The sequence below is a fragment of the Oncorhynchus masou genome, chromosome 5 (assembly GCF_036934945.1).
Source record: "Oncorhynchus masou masou isolate Uvic2021 chromosome 5, UVic_Omas_1.1, whole genome shotgun sequence".
Lineage (NCBI taxonomy): Eukaryota > Metazoa > Chordata > Actinopteri > Salmoniformes > Salmonidae > Oncorhynchus > Oncorhynchus masou.
The window spans coordinates 26,399,338-26,423,941 of NC_088216.1; the positions used below are offsets into that span (position 1 = coordinate 26,399,338).

The following is a 24,604-nucleotide window of genomic DNA, read 5'->3' on the forward strand; positions in this document are numbered from 1 at the left end:
CCATGAAATCGAGGCTGGTGCAGTTGCCATACCAAGCAGTGATGCAGCCAGTCATGACGCTCTCAATGGTGCAGCTGTATAACTTTTTGATGACTTGAGGGCCGATGCCAAATCTTTTCAACCTCCTGAGAAGGAAGACGCACTGTCACGCCTTCTTCACGACTTGGAAACCGAGGAACTTGAAACTCTCGACCCACTCCACTACATCCCCGTCGATGTGGATGGGGGAGTGCTCACCACCCCTCTTTAATGTTGTCCACGATCAGCTCCTTGGTCTTACTGATGTTGAGGGATAGGTTGTTGTACTGGCACCACACTGTCAGATCACTGACCTCCTCCCTGTAAGCGGTCTCATAGCCACCGTTGATCAGCCCTATTACAGTCGTGTCGTCAGCAAACTTGATGGTGTCGGGGTTGTGCTTGGCCAAGCAGTCGTGGATGAACACGGAGAACAAGAAGGGACTAAGCACACACCCTTTTGGGGCCTCCATGTTGATGGTCAGTGTGGCGGAGGTTATGTTGCCTACCCTCACCACCTTGGGTCGACCTATCGGGAAATTCAGGATCGAGTTAGAGAGATAGGTGTCAATGAACAGCATTCTCATGTGGGTATTCCTCTTCTCTGGGTGGTTGAGAGCAGTGTGGAGTGAAATTGAGTATGTGTCGATCTGTTGGGGTGGTATGCAAATTGGAATGGGTCTAGGGTGTTTGGAATGATGGAGTTGATGTGTGCCGTAACCAGCCTTTCAAATCAATTCATGAACAGATGTGAGTCCTACAGGGCGATAGTCATTGTGGCAGGTAGTCTTAGAGTTCTCGGGAACAGGAATGATGGGGGTCAGCTTGAGACGTGAGGATTAGAGACTGAGACAAGGAGAGGTTGTAAATGGCTGTTCTGCGCAAGCACTGAGAACGTGCCCTGGAATACTGAGTGTTTACCTGATTAGCGAGATCACCCAGGGCTCTGAAATGGTGGGTGTGCTCATGCACAGCTCGGTGTTGCTTTTGTTGAAGCTTGCATTAAATGCATTTTCTTCTAGTAGAGAGACATCATTGGGAAGATCATGGCTGGGCCTTCCTTTGTAATCCGTAATGGACTGTAGCCCCTGCCACATGCAGCGGGTGTCGGAGTCCGTGTAATAGAATTCCAGCTTGCTCCTATATTGTCCTTGTGCTTGGTTGTCTGGAGATCGTAGCAGGACTTATTGCACTTGTTTGTGTCCTCAGCCATAGCCTTAGGGTTGCATGCGATAACCCTGTGTGAGCTAAGCCTGTCCTTTAGCTTAGTGCCAAACTCTGTGTTATATCGGGGCTTTTGATTAATGAAGGCGTTGACGGAGGTGGTTAGCTTGTCGATGATATCGGCTGAGTAATGTAAAATATTCCAGTCAGCGCTTGCAAAGCAGTCTTGTAGCTTAGTCTCCGATTCGGGGAACCATTTCACTATGGAGCGGGTATTTCCTATTTGACCCTGCGAATCATTAAAATGAGAACATAACTTCTGCAATGCTCATTGGCTTTAACCAAATGCAAATCAACTTTCCCATATACAGAACATGGGACTCAAATGGCAACATCTGGAGCATGCTCTGGTTATATGGAAATATGCAAACAAGCAATAGCTTGTTCTTGCACGCTGCAGATGCCAATTCCATGCCAAGGTGTTAAGGGAAAAGAACAGTACGTTCTATCATTAATCACATCTGGGGTGATATTTCATGGTGTTCGATGCCTGGAGTAATTACTCATCCCATGGTGCTATAAAGTTGGTAAGGGGAAGGAAAACTACTTTTGTTGGAGCTGCAGACAACTACAGTGGATGGAAAATGCATAACGTTAAGTGAAACTTAATATAATGGTACCTGAGTCTATGCATAAAATCACAAACAATATGAAGCAACAATGGCCTGTTAAGTTTAAGGGAAAGGACAGGCGGTGATGACCGGTTGTATCACCGCCTGGTATGGCAACTGCTCAGCATCTGACCGTAAGGCGCTACAGAGGGTACTGCGTACAGCCCAGTACATCACTGGGGCCAAGCTTCCTGACATCCAGGACCTACAGTTTATACTAGGCTGTGTCAGAGGAAGGCCCCAAAAATTGTCAAGGACTCCAGAAACCGAAGTCATAGACTGTTCTCTCGGCAAGCGACACCGGAGCGCAGTCTTGGACCAAAATGCTCCTTAACAGCTTCTACCCCCAAGCCATAAGACTGCTGAACAATGAATCAAATGGCAACCCGGACTATTTACATTGACCCCCAACCCCCACTGCCTACTGCACCTTTGTTTTTATACTGCTGCTACTTTCTGTTTATTATCTATGCATAGTCACTTTACAAATGACCTCGACTAACCTGTGGTGGTGGCGGTTAAGGTTTCGGCATGGGAAGGGGTGGCAGCGGCGGTAGCGGTTATGGTTTCGGCATGGGAAGGGGTGGTGGTGGCTTTCAAGCACATCTGTGATAAGCAATGGTGTTCAAATTCATAATGAAGACAGAGGGCAGGTCAAGTTGTTACCATCAGGCAGTGGTCAGTCACAACTTAATCCTTTAAACTCACCACCATGTGTTTCTCCACAGGAGCTGCTGGCCATGAGGATGGAGATGACTGGACAGATCAACATGGAAGTGGACGCACCACCACAGGAGGACCTGACAAGAGTCATGTCTGAGATCCTTGAGCAAAAGAGACCGTTAGTGCCAAGAACCAGCGTGACCTGGAGTCCTGGTTCCAGACCAAGGTAGAACCTCTAGAACCCCTAAACAATGTTAATTTTGTAGATGTTCCTTTACTTCTAGTTGGTAACATTGTGACATTCTATCATGAGCTGAAATGTTGGTTTGTTTCTGGGATGATTGACCACTTATTGTGTTTTACAGACAGAGACGTTGAACCAGGAGGTGGTGTCCAGCACAGAGGTTCTCCAGACCTCCAAGTCAGAGATTTTGGAGATCCGTCGCACACTGCAGGGCCTGGAAATTGAACTGCAGTCACAGCTCAGCATGGTGAGCCGTAATTATTTACACGGACCACCATTTAGGGTGCAGTACTTACACAACTTTCTACAAATTTCCTGGATGCTAACTATGCTAATCATTGGTTTCCCTTCCTCACAGCCTCTTTCTCAGCTCCTCGAAATCCGGCCACAGCTCCGGCCTCAGCTCCTGTCTCACCTTCGGCCTCAGCTCCTCCAGCTCTGGCCTCAGCTCCAGCCTCAGCTCCTGCAACTCTGGCCCCAGCTCCTCCAGCACCACCACACGCATGGTGGTGATCGTCACAGAGGAAATGGTGGATGGCAAGGGGCAAGCAATGGGTTAACCCCATGGAATTATAATATCGGCTGAGTAACGTAAAATATTCCAGTCAGAGCTAGCAAAGCAGTCGTGTAGCTTAGTCTCCGATTCGGAGGACCATTTCTCTGTGGAGCATGTCACGGGCACTTCCTGTTTGACCTTGTATACAGGAAGTAGTAGTATAGGGTCATGATCTGATTTGCCAATGTGGGGACGAGGAAGGGCCTGGTATGCTTGCTTGTGGATAGAGTAACAGTGGTCTAGGACTTTATTGCCCCAACTGGAGAAGGAGACGTGTTGATGGAAAAAAACATCCCAGATACTGGTTTCTATGAATATATTAATTATCAATACCAATCATTAAAAACAACATACAGACAGAACATTTTATTTTTGAGGTTGCAAAGGCTAATGGTGAAGACAAGGAAGTGTATAAAAGAAAAGGGTTATTATGGACCACATGAACCTCTTCCCCTCCCACCTCCCACAATCCTCGATCTCACGCCAGCACCAAGATGCCAGTTTCTGAGAGTTTGTAAAAGCCAGCAGAGTGCAGGTATGGCCATGAGAGTACATTGCACACTGCCATGTCATAGCACATGTTTTTCTATATAGTTGAGAGATGCACATATGCATGACACAAACCAGGAGAGTTTAGGAGATGTTATAGAGATAGAAATGTTTGTCTAATGCAAACTTAAACTTTTGTGACCAGAGGCAAAAACACTCCTCACATAATTTTACTCCTCTGGGTTTGAGAGTAATGTGGGTACGAATGAAAGTGGGGAATGGAGGGATAAGAGTGGGATATGGCTGTGCAATTTACTCTAGACTACATTTGATCATAATTATTATCATGAAATAGCATACCCAACAATAGATGTCATGCTAAACGAAGTAGAATTGCAGGAACTTAGCTTTAAAACAAATATACCAAGGCCACATTTCTGGTTCTAGTCCGCCCTTGCTTGCACCATGTACTTTAATGCAAACTGCAATTCAGCTCATTTGGTTGTGCTATTAGACGAAGCACAGTGACAACACATTGAGTTGTACAAATACACAACATTTCTGTCATTGTTTTTCCATTTGAACCTTGTGCTAAACGGTTGAAAGTGCAGATATAACACATTTAGCTAACAACTAAACAAAAACCTGACCATGTTTTTCCATTGTTTTTGGATGGTTGAAAGCATAGTGATAACACATTGGGAATTCAACAAACTGTTGTTTGTCTTTTTCAATGGGTGAATATAGGTTATAATCTCATTGATCAACATCTCAACCAAATATCACCCAATTGTCCATGTTGCAATTGTAACGTCTGCTTTCAACTCACACTCTCATCCACGTAGATCCCCCAAATGCAGCTCACTTCGCAGGCCACTTTCCAGCTCACACTCTCAAACACATAGATCCCCTGCACACAGCTCACTCTCCAGATCCCAATCAACCTAATTCTGATAACCTATTCACACACCTGTATGTCATTATCACACACTATTTAGTTCAGTTCTTTGCACCCAATCGTTGTGAAGTATTGTTTGTTTTTGGCACACTTCTATTTGGAGCGCTGGTTTTCGCGTGACTTAATCCTCCTATGTATGATAGTTTTTGCCTGCCTCACTAACGACGCCTTTTGCCTGTACTTTAGCCTATCAGATTTCCTGTTATCTACCTATTTCCTGATCTCCCGGACTACGTTTACTAGCCTTTTAACCTGCCTGTACTGTTGACTTTTTGGACCACCTGTGTATGACCTGCTGCCTGCCCCTGGACCCAGCTACCTGCCTCCTGCTATGTTCCTTTACATTAAACATCTGCTGTGCCCTGCGCTTGAAACCAGCTCTCTGTCTCCCTCGTGTTCGTCACAGAAATGACTTGGTGAGCCCAGTGAGATGTCACTGCAACTTGCATGTTAATAATATGTCAGCTATGGTGACAATTTACCAACAAAGGTTAAATGTAACTTTTTTGTTACATATTCTAGTTAGGCCGTATTGACTTAAAGGCAATAGCTGTTTATAGTGCAACATCTCCACCAATGTCACAATAATCCATTCTACTGCAAATCATTAACATGAGAACATAACTTCTGCAATGCTCATAGGCTTTAACCAATTGCAAATCAACTTTCCCACATACAGAACATGGGACTCAAATGGCAACATCTGGAGCATGCTCTGGTTGTATGGAAATATGCAAACAAGCAATAGCTTGTTCTTCCACGCTGCAGATGCCAAATTCCTTGCCAAGGTGTTAAGGGAAAAGAACAGTACGTTCTATCATTAATCACATCTGGGGTGATATTTCATGGGGTTCGATGCCTGGAGTAATGACTCATCCCATGGTGCTATAAAGTTGGTAAGGGGAAGGAAAACTACTTTTGTTGGCGCTGCAGACAACTACAGTGGATTGAAAATGCATAAAGTTAAGTGAAACTTAATATAATGGTACCTGAGTCTATGCATAAAATCACAAACACTATGAAGCAACAATGGCCTGTTAAGTTTAAGGGAAAGGACAGGCGGTGATGACCGGTTGTATCACCGCCTGGTATGGCAACTGCTCAGCATCTGACCGTAAGGCGCTACAGAGGGTACTGCGTACAGCCCAGTACATCACTGGGGCCAAGGTTCCTGACATCCAGGACCTACAGTATATACTAGGCTGTGTCAGAGGAAGGCCCCAAAAATGGTCAAATAATCCAGAAACCGAAGTCATAGACTGGAGCGCAAAGTCTTGGACCAAAATGCTCCTTAACAGCTTCTACCCCCAAGCCATAAGACTGCTGAACAATGAATCAAATGGCAACCCGGACTATTTACATTGACCCCCAACCCCCACTGCCTACTGCACCTTTGTTTTTATACTGCTGCTACTTTCTGTTTATTATCTATGCATAGTCCCTTTACAAATGACCTCGACTAACCTGTGGTGGTGGCGGTTAAGGTTTCGGCATGGGAAGGGGTGGCAGCGGAGGTGGCGGTTATGGTTTCGGCATGGGAAGGGGTGGTGGTGGCTTTCAAGCACATCTGTGATAAGCAATGGTGTTCAAATTCATAATGAAGACAGAGGGCAGGTCAAGTTGTTACCATCAGGCAGTGGTCAGTCACATCTTAATCCTTTAAACTCACCACCATGTGTTTCTCCACAGGAGCTGCTGGCCATGAGGATGGAGATGACTGGACAGATCAACGTGGAAGTGGACACAGCACCACAGGAGGACCTGTCCAGAGTCATGTCTGAGATCCAATACGAGTCCAGCGTGACCTGGAGTCCTGGTTCCAGACCACGGTAGTACTTCTAGAACCCCTAAACTGTGTTCATGGTGTAGATGTGCTTTACTTCTAGTTGGTAACGTTATCACATTCTATCATGAGCTGAAATGTTGGTGTGTTTCTGTGATGATTGACCACTTATTGTGTTTTACAGACAGAGACGTTGAACAAGGAGGTGGCGTCCAGCACAGAGGTTCTCCAGACCTCCAAGTCAGAGATTTTGGAGATCCGTCGCACACTGCAGGGCCTGGAGATTGAACTGCAGTGACAGCTCAGCATGGTGAGCTGTAATTACAAACATCTGACCAAGGGACCACAGTTTAGGGCACATTACCTAAACAACTTTCTGCAACTTTTATCAATAATCAACATATGACTCTTTCATCATTCTCTACCATCCCTAAAGTATCTCACTTTCACCTGGACTATAACACTATCCCTCAAGTTGTTGTAGCCAGGCACCACTCCATCAGCATGGTGAGCCGTAATTATTTACACAGACCACACATTAGGGGGCATTACTTACACAACTTTCTACAACTTTCATAGATGCTAACTATGCTAATCATTGGTTTCCCTTCCTCACAGCCTCTGCCTCAGCTCCTGCAGCTCCGGCCCCAGCTCCTCCACCTCCACCACACGCAAGATGGTGATTGTCACAGAGGAAATGGTGGATGGCAAGGTGTAGGCAACGGGTTAACACCATTGAAATATAATTAGTAGAATGGGTATAGGAAATGAGAGGCCAGCACATGGAATATTGCTGCTCCCCATTGCTTTATTCATGCAACCTAAAATACGTTTAAACTTATACAATGTGAATATTCACCTGAAACGACGATCTTCATTATCTTTGTTATTTGTTAAGGGCAGCTCTGTTTAACTCTAGTATGGGGTGTCCATACCATCCTCCAATTCTTTCTGGAATGGCTCAAGCCCCTCAGACACCCATCATGGAACATTGACTTCAATGGGTTTTCTTTTCTGGTAATTCTATTTCTATGGTTAACACCTCCAGAAAAACATATTCTACTACATCTGGATGGGACACCAACAACAGACCCCATTGTGAATACAATAAAGATGCTCTGACTTGCTGACACCATCATTCTGTTTTCTGTATTTTTAATTTTTAATTTATTTTGGATTCCCCCTTAGCTGCAGCCAAGGCAGCAGCTACTCTCCCTGTGGTCCAAACACATTAAAGCACTTACATTACATAGAGAACGAAAGATTAAACAGTACATCATATAACATTATTACACCACTGCATATCGACAATACAAAATGTACGATACAAAATGTCATATACCACCGTATAAAACTATTACTATGTATTCATGTGTGTGTCTCTTTACAATCCCCGCTATTCCATGAGACACATTTTTACTTGTTTTTTAAAATTCTGATTCTACTGCTTGCATCAGTTACCTGATGTGGAATAGAGTTCCATGTAGTCATGGCTCTATGTAGTACTGTCTGCCTCCCATAGTCTGTTCTGGACTTGGGGATTGTGAAGAGACCTCTGGTGGCATGTCTTGGGGGGTGTCCGAGACGTGTGCTAGTAGTTTAAACAGACGGCTCGGTACATTCAGCTTGTCAACACTTCATACAAAAACAAGTAGCGATGACGTCAACCCGTTTGCTGGCTCACCTCTCTAACCGCTAGGCTACCTGCCACCCTTAGGCACATCCTGCAATCTAAACTGAGAGGTGAGGGGTTTATTTAACTCTTATTCTACCAGGTGAATTGACTGAGAAGAGAACACATTCTTATTTATATCAACCACCTATGAAAAGTTGCAGTGGAGAGGTGAGGGGATGAAAGATAGTCATCCCGGTAGGAGGGACAGATTTGGGAATTTAGCTAGGACATAATCATGGCACACTAGATTGTGCGGTCTGTCATCTTTTTGGAGGGGAGAGGACAGGCAGAGGTCACTTTACATAGTTCATGCTTCATATATTATCTCCTGGGGGGAGTTCTGCATGTTCATTCCTGTCAAACATGAACATTCTTCACTTGTGTCTGATCAACAGAGTAGCAGCAGCGTGTATGCTGATTGTGTGTGTGTGTGAGTGTGTGTGTGTGTGTGTGTATGCTGATTGTGTGTGTGTGTGTGAGTGTGTGTGTGTGTGTGTGTGTGTGTGTGTGTAGAGTCAGCATGAATGTGTGTGTGTGTTCTGTGTGTGTGAGAAAATTAAGTGTGCGTGTGTGTGTGTTTGTGTGTGTCAAATCAAATCACATTTTATGTCACACACACCTGGTTGGCAGATGTTAATGCGAGTGTAGTGAAATGCTTGTTCTTACAGTTCCGACAGTGCAGTAATATCTAACAAGTAATCTAACAAATTTTAACAAAACGTGTGTGTGTGTGTGTGTGTGTGTGTGTGTGTGTGTGTGTGTGTGTGTGTGTGTGTGTGTGTGTGTGTGTGTGTTTGTTGGAGTATCGATGTGAGTGTGTGGAGTCCTGTGAGTGTGCATAGAGTCAGTGCAGAAATAAATAAAAAGAATACATACGAAGGGTAATGCAGATTGTCTGTGTGGTTGTTAGCTTTTTAGTACAATCTCATGGACAGATTTTCATGGACAGATGAAACGGCGAGAATCTGTCAAGGCTCACATAGAATAATGTGATTACGAGCGGCAGTGGTTCCTGGTTTTCTGTTTTCATCATTGATTATTTGGATGAATCAGAATTGGGGCGAAGGCAGTGCGTAAACTGGTGCAATGATTTTCAGGCCTGTGTGCAGATGATAAATGGTTTCCACTAGATTCCACAGCCACAAAGTCGATCTTGGCTATATCATTTCCCCCCCTTCTTTTTAGCCATGATAGGGAGGGCTTTGGCCGAGAGTTTCCATTTGCAAGGGAGGAGACTTTGTTTCCTTCCTTGGCAAGAAGGTAATCATAACCCTCCAAAAGTAAAACAGGAAATGGAAACTTTCATGAGAAACCTCTGGGTAACTGAGATTAGTTATTTAGTAGTTTTATGGCTGGGGATAGAAGCTGTTCAGGAGCCTGTTGATGTCACATACTGGTACGGCTTGCCGTGCAGAAGCAGAGAGAACAGTTTATGGCTTGGGTGGCTGGAGTCTTCAACAATTTTCCGAGCCTTCAATTCACGCCACCTGATATAGATGTCATGGATTGTAGGGAGCTTGGCCCCAGGGATGTACCAGGCTGTCCGCCCCACCCTCTGTAGCACCATGCGATCGAGGGTAGTGCAGTTGCCATACCAAGCAGTGATGCAGCCAGTCATGATGCTCTCAATGGTGCAGCTGTATAACTTTTTGAGGATTTGAGGGCCCATGCCAAATCTTTTCATCCTCCTGAGGAGGAAGACGCTCTGTCATGCCTTCTTCGCGGCTTTGTGGGCCATTTTTAGTCCTTACTGATTTAGACACAGAGCAACTTGAAGCTCTCGACCCACTCCACTACATCCCCGTAGATGTGAATGGGGGAGTGCTCACACCCCTGTTTCATGTAGTCCATAATCAGCTCCTTGGTCTTACTGATGTTGAGGGAGAGGTTGTTGTCCTGGCACCACGCTGTCAAATTATTGACCTCCACCATGTAGGCGGTGTTATAGTCACCGGTGATCAGGCCTACCAAATCAAATCAAATTTATTTATATAGACCTTCTTACATCAGCTGATATCTCAAAGTACTGTACAGAAACCCAGCCTAAAACCCCAAACAGCAAGCAATGCAGGTGTAGAAGCATGGTGGCTAGGAAAAACTCCCTAGAAAGGCTAAAACCTAGAAAGAAACCTGGAGAGGAACCAGGCTTTGAGGGGTGGCCAGTCCTCTTCTGCCACCATTGTGTCGTCAGCAAACTTGATGAGGGTGTCGGAGTCGTGCGTGGCCATGCAGTCGTGGGTGAACAGGAAGGACAAGAGGGGACTAAGCACACACCCCTGTGGGGCCCCGTGTTGAGGATCAGTGTGGCGGAGGCCGACCCTCAACACCTTGGGTCGGCCTATCAGGAAATACAGGATCCAGTTGCAGAAGGAGGTGTTCAGTCACAGGTTCCTCGTGGGCTTGGAGGGGACTATGGTGTTGAACGCTGAGCTGTAGTCAATGAACAGCATTCTCACATAGGTATTACTCTTATCTAGGTGGGTGAAATCAATGTGGAGTGCAATTGAGATTGCGTCGTCTATGGATCTGTTGGGGCAGAATGCAAATTGGAGTGGGTCTAGGTTCTAGGGTGTCTGGAATGATAGAGTTGATGTGTGCCATAACCACCCTTTCAAAACACTTCATGATTACAGATGTGAGTCCTACAGGTCGATAGTCATTGTGGCAGGTAGTCTTAGAGTTCTTGGGAACAGGAATGATGGTGGTCAGCTTGAGACATATGGGGATTAGAGACTGAGACAAGGAGAGGTTGTAAATGGCTGTTCCGCGCATGCTCTGAGAACGTGCCCTGGAATGCTGTCCAGCCTCACGGCCTTGTGAGCATTTACCTGATTACCGAGATCCACCAGTCCTCCGGATCTGGGGTGGCTCTCATTCACGGCTCTGTGTTGTTTTTGTAGAAGCGTGCATTAAATTAATTGTGTTCTTCTGGTAGAGAGGCATCATTGGGCAGATCATGGCTGGGCCTTCCTTTGTAATCCGTAATGGACTATTGCCCCTGCCACCTGCGGTGGGCGGCGGAGTCTATGTCATAGGATTCCAGCTTGTTCCTATATTGTTATTTTGCTTGTTTGATGGCTCGGTGGAGATCGTAGTGGGACTTTGTGTCCTCAGCCGTAGCCTCGGTGTTGGCTGCGATAGCCCTTTGTGCAGTAAACCTGTTCTTTAGTTTAGCGCCAACCTCTGTGTTAATCCAGCGCTTTTGATTGGGGAAGTGAACCGTCACTGTGGGGACAACGTCGCTGATGTATTTCCTAATGAAGCCATTGATGGAGGTGGTTAGCTTGTCGATGCTATCAGCGGAGTACCGGAACATATTCTAGTCAGCGCTAGCAAAGCAGTCCTGTAGCATAGCCTCCGATTTGGAGGACCATTTCTCCATGGAGAGCATCACAGATACTTCCTGGTTGACCTTGTAGATAGGAAGCAGGAATATAGAGTCATTATCTGATTTTCCGAAGGGGGGACGTGAAAGTGCCTGGTATGCTTGCTTGCGGATAGAGTAACAGTGGTCTAGGACTTTATCGCCCCTAGTGGAGAAGGAGATGTGTTGATGGAACGAACCAACCCAGATACAGGTTTCTGGGATTATATTCATTATTAATTCTCTTCCCCTCCCACCTCCCACAATCCCAAATCCCCCGCCAGCACCCAGATGCCGGTTTCTGAGGGTTTGTAAAAGTCTGCTTTAACGATCCTCTTCCTGTGAATGACTGGAACAAGGCGCAGCATGAGACGTGTTCATGATATTTTATTAAAATCAGAACACTAGAACAAAAAACAACAAAGAAGAAAATGAACAGTTCTGTAAGGAAACTAACAATACAGAAAACAACTACCCACAAAACCCATGTGGCAAGAGCTCCCTAAGTTTGGTTCCCAATCAGAGACAATGATAGACAGCTGTCCCTGATTGAGAACCATACCCGGCCAAAAACAAAGAAATACAAAAACATAGAAAAAAATAACTTAGAATGCCCACCCTAGTCACACCCTGGCCTAACCAAAATAGAGAATAAAAGCCTCTCTACAGCCAGGGCGTGACATCTGCAGAGTGCAGGTATAGTCATGAGATGACATTGCACTTTGCCATGTCATATAACACATGGGGTCTTCCAAATGGAAAATGACCCCAAGCATACTTCCAAAGTTGTGGCAAAATGGCTTAAGGACAACAAAGTCAATGTACTGGAGTGGCCATCACAAAACCTTACCTCAATGTGTGGGCAGAACTGAAAAAGCATGTGCGAGCAAGGAGGCCTACAAACCTGACTCAGTTACACCAGCTATGTCAGGAGGAATGGGCCAAAATTCACCCAACTTATTGTGGGAAACTTGTGGAAGGCTACCCGAAACATTTGACCCAAGTTAACTTCTTGCGTCGAGCAATCCCGGATCCGGGATCCTATTTATAGCCTCAAGCTCATTAGCATAACGCAACGTTAACTATTCATGAAAATCGCAAATGAAATGAAATAAATATATTAGCTCTCAAGCTTAGACTTTTGTTAACAACACTGTCATCTCAGATTTTCAAAATATGCTTTTCAACCATAGCAAAACAAGCATTTGTGTAAGAGTATTGATAGCTAGCATAGCTATAAGCCTAGAATTCAGCCAGCAACATTTTCACAAAAACAAGAAAAGCATTCAAATAAAATCATTTTCCTTTGAAGAACTTCAGATGTTTTCAATGAGGAGACTCTCAGTTAGATAGCAAATGTTCAGTTTTTCAAAAAATATTATTTGTGTAGGACAAATCGCTCCGTTTTGTTCCCGTTTGGCTATGAAAAAAACCTGTATCCAGATATAGCCTCAAGCTCATTAGCATAACGTAACGTTAACTATTTATGAAAATCGCAAATGAAATTAAATGAATGTGCTATCTCTCAAGCTTAGCCTTTTCTTAACAACACTGTCATCTCAGATTTTCAAAATATGCTTTTGAACCATAGCAAAACAAGCATTTGTGTAAGAGTATTGATAGCTAGCGTAGCATTTAGCGTAGCATTTAGCGGGCAACATTTGCACAAAAAACAGAAAAGGATTCAAATAAAATCATTTACCTTTGAAGAACTTCGGATGTTTTCAATGAGGAGACTCTCAGTTACATAGCAAATGTTCAGTTTTTCCTGATAGATTCTTTGTGTAGGAGAAATCGCTCCGTTTTGTACATCACGTTTGGGTACCAAAAAAACCTTGAAAATTCAGTCATCAAAACGTCGAACTGTTTTCCAAATTAACTCCATAATATCGACTGAAACACGGCAAACACTGTTTAGAATCAATCCTCAAGGTGTTTTTCACATATCTCTTCATTGATATATCATTCGTGGATGTCTACTTTCTCCTCTGAATCGCTTGGAAAAAGACGTGCAGCTGAAGATGACACACCAATTTCGACGGAGGACACCGGGCGGACACCTGTCAAATGTAGTCTCTTATGGTCAATCTTCCAATGATATGCCTACAAATACGTCACAATGCTGCAGACACCTTGGGGAAACGATAGATCGGGCAGGCTCATTCCTTGCGCATTCACAGCCATATAAGGAGACAATGAAAAACAGAGCCTCAAAAATCCTGCTCATTTCCTGTTTGAAGTTTCATCTTGATTTCGCCTGTAGCATCAGTTCTGGGGCACTCACAGACAATATCTTTGCAGTTTTGGAAACGTCAGAGTGTTCTCTTTCCAAAGCTGTCAATTATATGCATAGTCGAGCATCTTTTTGTGACAAAATATTGAGCTTAAAACGGGCACGTTTTTTTATCCAATAATGAAATAGCGCCCCCATAGATGTAAGAGGTTTTAAACAATTTAAAGGCAATGCTTCCAAATACTAATTGAGTGTATGTAAACTTCTGATCCACTGGGAATGTGATGAAAGAAATAAAATCTGAAATAAATAATTCTCTCTACTATTATTCTGACATTTCACATTCTTAAAATAAAGCGGTGATCCTAACTAACTGATTAAATGTCAGGAGTTTTGAAAAACTGAGTTTAAATGTATTTGGCTATGGTGTATGTAAACTTCCGACTTCAACTGTACACTGTATATAGTGCAACATCTCCGCCAATGCCACTATAATCCATTCTACTGCAAATCATTAACACGAGGACATAAATGCTGTAATGCTCTTTGGCATGAACCAAATGCAAATCATCTTTTCCACATACTAAATGCCAGACTCAAATGGAAACCTCTGGAGCATGATAAATATACATCTGCAAGAAATGCTCTGGTTATATGGAAATATGCAAACAAGCGACAACTTGTTCTTGCATGTTGCAGATGCCAAGTTCCCTTCCAAGGTGTTAAGGGAAAAGAACGGTACTTTAATCCCATCTGAGGTTTCTTTTCCTGGGGTAAGATGCCTGGAGTAATGACTCATCCCATGGGGGCTATATAGTGGTACTTTTGTCGGTCCTGCAGACTCCTACTGTTGATGGAAAATGCATGAAGTTGAGTGAAACTTAATACAATGGTAAACTGAGTATGTGCATAAAAGGAACAATGGACTGTTGCTTTTAGGGAAAAAAACAGGAGATTTTCTTGCAAGACATCAGTGTGTGAGACAAAGACAGGTCTGTTCAGGGAGAATGTTGTCTGGGTGTCAAGCGATAGATCATATTCTACGAAGTGAAGTTTCTTTGCAACTTGTTGTCTTAGTAACATAACAGGTACAGATAAATAGCCATTCTGTGTGTCAATCTATATTATCAGGAAACACGGAAAAGCTCACCTGTCAAAGCTAAACTGTGTGTGTTGACTGATTGACTGACCTACCTGGGGCTAATAGAAGCAGGTGTGTCTGTGCTTTCTACCAGACGCTATTTATGGGAGAGGAATTCCATCTGTTTACAGGGTGTGAACTTTTATATGTTTGTGCAGGCAGACACCATATATAGAGCAATATGGGGGAGGGAGGAGTTGCACAGCAATAGTATATTTTCAATATCCACACATAAAGCACATATCTATCTATCCTCCTCCATCTCCTGTATCCTAGCATCTGCCCGCAGGGTGTCAAAGTGGGTGGAGGAGTCCTGCCCTGCCCTACATGAGGTGATGCTTACCTGTATTCCTCCCTTCTGCCTCTCCCACCCATGTCCACCTCCCACCCTCCCTCCCTCCTTCTGCCCTGTGCAGCATAAAAAGGGAACAGTGCCTGGGCCGTGCACCACATTCTCTCTCCTCATCCCAGGCAGGCAGACTCCCTCTCAGCAGCCATGTCCTTCTCCAGATCTAGCATGTCCTACAGCAGCGGCGGTGGAGGCGGAGGTGGCACCATGTCCATGAGGTCTGGAGGTGGAGGTGGAATGGGTATGGGCTCCTCCCGCTTCTCCTCGATGGGTGGTGGTGGAGGTGGAGGAGGCCGTGTCACTGCCATGAGGGCCGGCAGTGTGTATGGAGGAGCAGGAGGCTCTGGGGTGCGCATCTCTAGCTCCTCGTTCGGTTCCGGCGGTGGAGGTGGTGGTGGTGGCGGTTATGGTTTCGGAATGGGAGGGGCGGCGGCGGTGGCGGTTTTAGTTTTGGCATGGGTGGGGGTGGTGGTGGCGGCGGTGGAGCCGACCTCCATGTGTCGGTCAATGAGAAGGCCACAATGCAGAACCTGAACGACCGCCTGTCCACCTACTTGGAGAAGGTGCGCTTGTTGGAGGCGGCCAATGCCGAGCTGGAGCTGAAGATCCGTCAGTTCCTTGAGAGCAAGACGTCCCCCAGCGCTCGCGACTACTCTGGCTTCTATGCTACTATCGCCGACCTTCAGGACAAGGTATGTGACGTGTCTCCTAGATGGCGAAAGCATTCAATGATGAATGTTATGACTATGAATATTGGACAATGCAAAATTACATTTTTTTTTTATTCAACCAAAATTGATTCAACCAAGATATTGCACCAAAGATAGATGCAAAGACAGTATGCATATTTTTAGCTGCAGCATTGAAAATAAAGCAGATAATTGACGCTATTCCTTCCTTTCTCTTAAGAGCCCCTAGGCGAATGCAAAAGGTGCCATGCTCTACGATCATAACGACCACAGGTTCCCTGTAATGCTTCCATGAGCTCTAATTTACAGTGCAGCTGAAACTCAGAACTAAATGATTACAGTGTGGGATCACTGTTTGTGTGTACCGCATATGTGGGAAATTCCATGCATACCCCATCCTGAAATGTTTTGCCATCCTCCACCTCTCAGATCCAGGCTGCCACCTGCTTGAACGGAAGCATCTATCTCAGCATCGACAACTCAAAGCTCGCTGCCGACGACTTCAGAAACAAGTAAGTACATCCAACACCATCCACAGATAAAGTACACTGCTGGTACATTACATTAACCACATGGAATAATCCCAAATCTGTAAAAACACTCATACTGTTTTTTATAAAATTTTGTATTGAATCTACAAAAATAGAAACCAAATGACATTACCCTTCAGCTACACCATAACCACACCCTCCCAACAGACATATCAAAAGCCTGGTGTTACTTTCTGTTATTTTCCCCAAAATTAATGGAATATTAGAGTCTATTCTCACAGAGGAACACAATCAGGCAGTTCTTTGACCTAAGCTCTCTCCATCTCTCAGGTATGAGAACGAGCTGGCCATGCGTCAGTCAGTGGAGGCGGACATCGCCGGGCTGAAGAGGATGCTGGACGAGATGACCATGGCCAGATCTGACCTGGAGATGCAGATCGAGGGACTGAAGGAGGAGCTCATCTATCTCAAGAAGAACCATGAGGAGGTGGGTGTGGGCTGATGGGACATATCCATACAGTCCCTTAATGTATTACATCTATTGATCATGTCAACCTGCTATGGGTCTTCACTAGAACACAATTGCTGGCTTTCAAGCACATCTGTATCAAGCAATGGTGTTCAAATGTATAATGAAGTTGTTACCATCAGGCAGAGGTTAGGCACTTTTTAATTGTTTATACTCACCCCTATGTTTTACTCCAAAGGAGCTGCTGGCCATGAGGACTCAGATGACAGGACAGATCAACGTGGAGGTGGACGCAGCACCACAGGAGGACCTGTCCAGAGTCATGGCTGAGATTCGTGAGCAGTACGAGGCCGGTAGTGCCAAGAACCAGCGCGACCTGGAGGCCTGGTTCCAGACCAAGGTAGAACCTCTAGAACCCCTAAACTATGTTCATGGTGTAGATGTTCCTTTACTTCTAGTTGGTAATGTTGTCACATTCTATCATGAGCTGAAATGTTGGTTTGTTTCTGTGATGATTGACCACTTATTGTGTTTTACAGACAGAGACGTTGAACAAGGAGGTGGCGTCCAGCACAGAGGTTCTCCAGACCTCCAAGTCAGAGATTTCGGAGATCCGTCGCACACTGCAGGGCCTGGAGATTGAACTGCAGTCACAGCTCAGCATGGTGAGCTGTAATTACAAACATCTGACCAAGGACCACAGTTTAGGGCACATTACTTACACAACTTTCTGCAACTTTCTGCAATAATCAACATTTGACTCTTCCTTCATTCTCTACCATCCCTCAAGTATCTCACTTTCACCTGGACTATAACACTATCCCTCAAGTTGTTGTAGCCAGGCACCACTCCATTACTATAGCTAACATCTACCTGCCTTCACATTCAATTACTAGGGAGAACTTTTTCAGTATGACAGTAAACATTTCAAATTCCAAACCTACTCCCACAGTTTTTGACCCATCATCTCTATCTCCCCCGGCCAATAGAAAGGCTCCCTGGAGAACACGCTGGCGGAGACGGAGGGCCGTTACTCCATGCAGCTGGGACGCCTCCAGAGCCAAGTGACCAGTCTGGAGGAGCAGCTAGTGTCTCTCCGCAGCGACATGGAACGCCAGGGCCAGGAGTACAAGATGCTGCTGGACATCAAGACACGCCTGGAGATGGAGATCGCTGAGTACAGGAGGCTGCTGGACGGAGAGGCTAGCGGGTAAGGCAGAATGGGATTGGATGTCTCCCTCAACATTTCACTTTAAAAACAATGCTCATTTGAAATTGACCTTAGTATGAGCCATGGTTACTTTTGACATGAATCATCAGCTATGTTGTCTTTAATAGATACTTATTATGATCATAGATGCTAACTATGCTCACCATTGGTTTCCCTTCCTCACAGCCTCGGCCTCAGCTCCTCGAAATCTGGCCACAGCTCCTCCAGCTCCCACATCAGCTCGTCTAGCTCCGGCGTCAGCTCCGGCCTAAGCTCCGGCCTCAGCTCCTCCAGCTCTGGCCTCAGCTCCGGCCTCAGCTCCTCCAGCTCCGGCCCCAGCTCATCCACCTCCACCACACGCAAGGTGGTGATTGTCACAGAGGAAATGGTGGATGGCAAGGTTGTCTCCTCAAGTGAAACCAAACACACCTCTTAAGGTCCCACACACACAGCGAGCACTGCAGTAAGCAGTGGGTTAACCCCATACAAATATGATTGCTAGAATGGGTATAGGAAATGAGAGGCCATCACATGGAATATTGCTGGTCCCCAGTGCTTTGTTCATGCAACCTAAAATTCAACGTCATCATAAGATGAAAAATCCCTGTCTTCCTTATCTGTATTATTTGTTTAGGCCAGCTTGGGTTAACTGTAGTCAAAGATGTGCATATCGTCCTCCTATTCTTTCTAGAATGGCTAAAGCCCCTCAGACACCCATCATGGTAGATTGACTTGAATGGGATTTTATTTTCTGGTAATTCTATTTCTATGGTTAACACCTACAGAACAACATATTCTACTACATCTGGATGGAACTCCAACAGAACCCATTGTGAATACAATAAAGATGCTCTGACTTGCTGACACCATCATTCTGTCTTCTGTGTCTTTTAACTTGATGTATCTGATCTGGAATTCTCCTATCCATCTGACTATTATATAGGGTGTCATCTTGTGCACGTGATGCAAATTCTATGGTCTTGAGAAAGCATATGTGTCAGAATGATCTTGAATAGTGTAATTTATGACATTCACTTCTGCTGGGGTTGAGTTTAATAGTTGGCAATATATAAATGTGAATAGAAGAAGTCTGATTGCTAGTGTCACGAACCGGCTCGTAACCAGTTACAAAGAGGGTGTTGCGTTTACGCACTGAAGGTAGGTGAGGAGTCAAACGCAGGAGAGCAGAGATGTCAGTGTAGCGTATAGTTGAATCTGGACAAGTCCAAAAACACGGTACAGTACAATACCCCAAAACAATGGGAAGTAACAGTACTCTCATAAGGCGCAAAAACACAACGCACCTTACTATAATAACCACACGCGAAAAACACTGAGAAAAGCCTCCACAAGCAACAAGAAAAATGATCCCGCACAAACCTAAGCGGGGAAACAGGGGTAAATATACACACATAAATTAAAGCAAAAGAAAACCAGGTGTGAATGAACCAAAGACAAAACACACGGAAAAGGAAACATGGATTGGTGATGGCTAGTAGGCCGGCGACGCCGAGCACCGCCCGAACAGGGAGAAGAGGAACCACCTTCGGCGGAAGTCGTGACAGTACCCCACCCCCGATGTGCGGCTCCCGCAGCGCTCCCAACGCCGGCCTCGAGGGTGACCCAGAGGACGAGGTGCAGGGCGATCCGGATGGAGGCGGTGACACTCCCTCGGCAGAGATGGGTCTAATACGTCCTCCACCGGCACCCAGCATCTCTCCTCCGGGCCGTACCCCTTCCCAATCCACGAGGTACTGAAGGCCCCCCACCTGACGCCTTGAGTCCAGTATGGACCGAACTGCATACCCCGGGGCCCCCTTGATGTTCAGCGGGGGTGGAGGGACCTCCCGCACCTCAGCTTCTTGAAGCGGATCAGTCACCACCGGCCTGAAAGAGAGACACATGAAACGAAGGGTTAATACAGTAATAAGGGCAAGCTGTAACCTGTAACACACCTCGTTTATTCTCCTAAGGACTTTAAATGGCCCCACAAACCTCGGACCCAGCGTCCGGCAGGGGAGGTGGAGGGGCAGGTTTCGGGTCGAGAGCCAGACCCGGTCTCCCGATGCGAACACCGGGTCCTCACTGCGGTGACGGGCAGCGCTTGCCTTCTGCCGCCCTTCAGCCCGTTTCAGGCACCCGTGGGCGGCCTCCCAGGTCTTCTTCGAGCGCCTCACCCATTCGTCCACCACAGGAGTTTCGGTCTGGCTCTGATGCCATGGTACTGATACCCCAACACACACTGGAAGGGCGATAAGTTAGTAGAGGAGTGGCGGAGTGAGTTCTGGGCCATCTCTGCCCATGGAATGAACGTCGCCCACTCCCCTGGCCGGTCCTGGCAATATGACCGCAGAAACCTACCCACATCCTGGTTTACTCTCTCCACCTGCTCATTACTCTTGGAGTGAAAACCTGGGGTAAGGCTGACCGAGACCCCGAGGAGCTCTATGAACACCTTCCAAACCCTGGCCGCGAGCTGGGGACCCCGATCAGATCAGTCCTCAGGCACCCCATAGTGCTGGAAGGTGTGTGTAAACAGGGCCTCCGCAGTCTGTAGGGCCGTAGAGAGACCGGGCAAAGGGAGGAGGTGACAAGACTTAGAAAACCGATCCACAACGACCAGGATCGTGGTGTTTCCCTGTGACGGAGGAAGATCGGTCATGTAGTCCACCGACAGGTGTGACCAAGGCCACTGTGGAATGGGAAGGGGTTGTAATTTCCCTTGGGGCAGGTGCCTAGGAGCCTTGCACTGAGTGCACACCGAGCAGGAGGAAACATAAACCCTCATGTCCTCGGCCAAAGTGGACCACCAATACTTCCCACTAAGACTTCGCACCATCCTACCAATGCCCGGATGACCAGAGGAGGGTGAGGTGTGAGCCCACCAGATCAATCTGTCATGAACATCAAATGGAACGTACACCCGTCCAGCTGGACACGAGGTGAAGTAGGCTCTGAACGTGATGACCGCTCGATGCCCGTGTCCACCTCCCATACCACCGGTGCCACCAGACAAGAGGCCGGAAGTATGGGAGTGGGATTGATGGACCACTCCTCTGTATCATACAGTCGTGACAGTGCTTCCGCCTTAGTGTTCTGGGAACCCGGTCTATATGACATTGTAAACCTATACCGGGTGAAAAACATAGCCACCTTGCCTAGCGAGGGTTCAGTCTCCTCGCCGCCCAGATATACTCTAGATTACGGTGGTCAGTCCAGATGAGAAAAGGGTGTTTAGCCCCCTCAAGCCAATGTCTCCACACCTTCAGAGCACTGACGACAGCCAACAACTCCCGGTCCCCTACGTCATAGTTTTGCTCCGCCGGGTTGAGCTTCGGTGGCGTACCCGAGCGCTGTGAGAGCACGGCTCCAATCCCAGCCTCGGATGCGTCCACCTCCACTCTGAATGCCAAAGAGGGATCCGGATGGGCCAGCACGGGAGCCGAGGTAAACAGAGCCTTCAGGCAACCGAAAGCCCTGTCCGCCTCAGCCGACCACCGCAGACGCACCAGTCTCCCCTTCAGCAGTGAGGTAATGGGAGCAGCCACCTGCCCAACCCTAAAAATCTCTGCACTTCCTTTACCGTGGTGGGAGTCAGCCAATTACGCACTGCTGCAATTTGGTAACACTCAATCACCAACCCTGATGTGGAAATGCGATATCCTAGGTAGGTGACGGCCTGTTGGAAGAACAAGCATTTCTCAGCCTTGACGTACAGGTCATGCTCCAACAGTCGCCCAAGTACTCTGTGCACGCATGTAGCGGAATATATCAGAATGTCATTGATATAAACCACCACACCCTGCCGTGCAGGTCCCTGAGAATCTCATTTACAAAGGATTGGAAGACTGCTGGAGCATTCTTCATCCCGTATGGCATGACGAGGTACTCATAATGGCCTGATGTGGTACTAAGCGCTGTCTTCTGCTCATCTCCCTCACAGATACGCACCAAGTTGCATGCGCTCCTGAGATCCAGTTTTGTGAAGAAGCGTTCCCCGTGAAATGCGGGTAACTGCGGGTAACTGTACCCCACTGCGGGTAACTGCGGGTAGCGGGTAACTGTACCCCACTGTAATGGAATTTAGACCTCTATAGTCAATGCACGGGCGCAGACCTCCCTCCTTCTTCTTCACAAAAAAATTAACTCAAGGAGGCAGGTGACATGGAGGGCCGAATGTACCCCTTCCCCAGAGATTCAGAGACATATGTCTCCATAGCCACAGTCTCCTCCTGTGACAGGGGATACATGTGACTCCTGGGAATTGCGGTGTCTACCATGAGATTTATCGCACAAACCCCTCGTCAATGAGGTGGTAATTGAGTCGCCTTCTTTTAACAGGCGATAGCCAAATCGGCATATTCTGAAGGAATGCGCACGGTGGAGACTTGGTCTGGACTCTCCACCGTTGTTGCACCTATGGAAACTCCTACACACCTGCCTGAGCACTCCTCTGACCACCCCTTCAGGGCCCTCTGTTGCCACGAAATCTTGGGGTTGTGACGGGCCAACCAGGGTATCCCGAGCACCACGGGAAACGCAGGAGAATCAATAAGGAAGAGACTAATTCTCTCCCCATGACCCCCCCCTGCGTAATCATGTCCAGTGGAGCCATGGCTTCCCTGATTAGCCCTGACCCTAATGGTCGGATATCTAAAGAGTGCACTGGGAAGGGCTTATCAACCTGAACAATGGGGATCCCTAGACTATAAGCAAAACCACGGGCAATAAAATTCCCAGCTGCGCCTGAAATCTACTAGAAATCAACACATACATGTGAGCAATAGGGGACTCTGAGTGAGTCTGGGGCCTACTCACCTGGGGTGCCCAAACAGTGCCCTGCCTGTCGTCTCGACTCCCAGAAGAGCTCCTCCAGCACCGGTCAGCAATGTGCCCTCTCCGACCACATCTGGTGCAGGAAAGAGCTCCTCCTCCGGTCGCCCTCACTGCAGCACCTCTGAGCTCCATGGGCATCGGAGCAGAGGTGCTGGGGGATGAAACGGACAGAGCTCGTTCCGGATGTCCGCGGGTGGCCAGCAAGTTGTCCAGCCGAATGGACATGTCCACCAGCTGGCCCAAGGTGAGGATGGTATCTCTACAGGCTAGCTCCCTACGGACATCCTCACGCAACCTACACCTATAGTGTAGTTTGGCCGCTGGCCAAGGTCCGGAACTCCAGTCTTGCGCGCTCCTTGTCTCCTGCCTGAGATGGAATAGACGTTCACCCGTCGCTCGGCCCTCCGGTGGGTGGTCGAACACTGCCCGAAAGCGGTGGGTGAACTCTGGGTAGGGGTCCCTAACCGAGTCTCCCTCATAACAGACCGCGTTGGCCCGCGCCAGTGCTTTGCCTGAGAGGCAGGAGACTAGGCCGTTCACGCTCTCACATCCCTCGGGAGCACGAGCCGAATGCCACTGGAGCCAGGTGACGAATGAGAGGGCTGTGGGGGTGGTTGTAGTGTGGCTAGTGGAGGAAGGGCAACTCTCTCCCACCTGTCCATCATTGCCATCACCTGATCCATTGCTGTTCCCAGACGCTGCAATACGGCCGGCCGTATGTGGTTGGACGCGCTCCTGCATTAATGTCGGGAGAGCGTCTGCTCCTGCTGACTCCATCATGCCGGTGCGGGATTCTGTTGCGTTTACGCACTGAAGGTAGGTGAGGAGTCAAACGCATGAGAGCAGAGATGTCAGTGTAGCGTATATTTTAATCTGGGCAAGTCCAAAAACACGGTACAGTACAATACCCCAAAACAATGGGAAGTAACAGTATTCTCGTAAGGCGCAAAAACACAACGTAGTAGTAGTCAGTATTCAGTAGTGTAAGTGAGTGGTTGTATGCATAGATGGTGAAAATGAGGGGTGTTGAGAGGTGCCAAAACAAACAAACCACAAAATGCCACATCCAAAAATAACAGTGTGTCTGTGTGGAGAGAGTCTCCTCAATGAACGGGGAAAGGTGTACTTATCCCCGGGACACACCCGAGCCCAGGTGCGTCCCACCTCACTGACAACCCTCCCGGCTCCGCCCCCTGACATCCTACCAAGGAAAACGAGCAAAGAGAAAGACTTCGGCAGACAGAGTGGTAGGGCCGCCACACTGGCTGTCGGCAAACTTACATAATTCTATCTCTATTAATCAAACTCTCAGTTTTTCAAGCATTAGGTTCAGAGTTATATACTGTATGGAGAGTGTTTGTGGCATCAACTCTAGTGCTGGACACCATGTTTTGGTGGAAAGATGTCGAATTGAATTCATAGTCAGTCTATTATAAAGCATTCATATCTCTGAAACAAGTGAAACCACACAGCCCATTCTCATTCAACCACATAATTTTTATTGATGGTTCTGTTAACAGAACCATCACCTTTCCATCCACAATGGTCTGGGTCACGGTGATCATCTTGGTAACCACTGTGGAGTCAAAAATGGACATGGA

At 46.9% G+C, this 24,604-nt stretch overlaps 2 pseudogenes; both read left to right on the forward strand.

Annotated features, from left to right (window-relative positions):
- The first annotated feature begins 2,507 nt into the window (after window positions 1-2,507).
- On the forward strand, window positions 2,508-7,678 carry LOC135538509 (keratin, type I cytoskeletal 13-like; annotated as a pseudogene).
- Window positions 7,679-15,365: 7,687 nt separating this feature from the next.
- On the forward strand, window positions 15,366-19,036 carry LOC135538455 (keratin, type I cytoskeletal 13-like; annotated as a pseudogene).
- The last annotated feature ends 5,568 nt before the right edge of the window (window positions 19,037-24,604 follow it).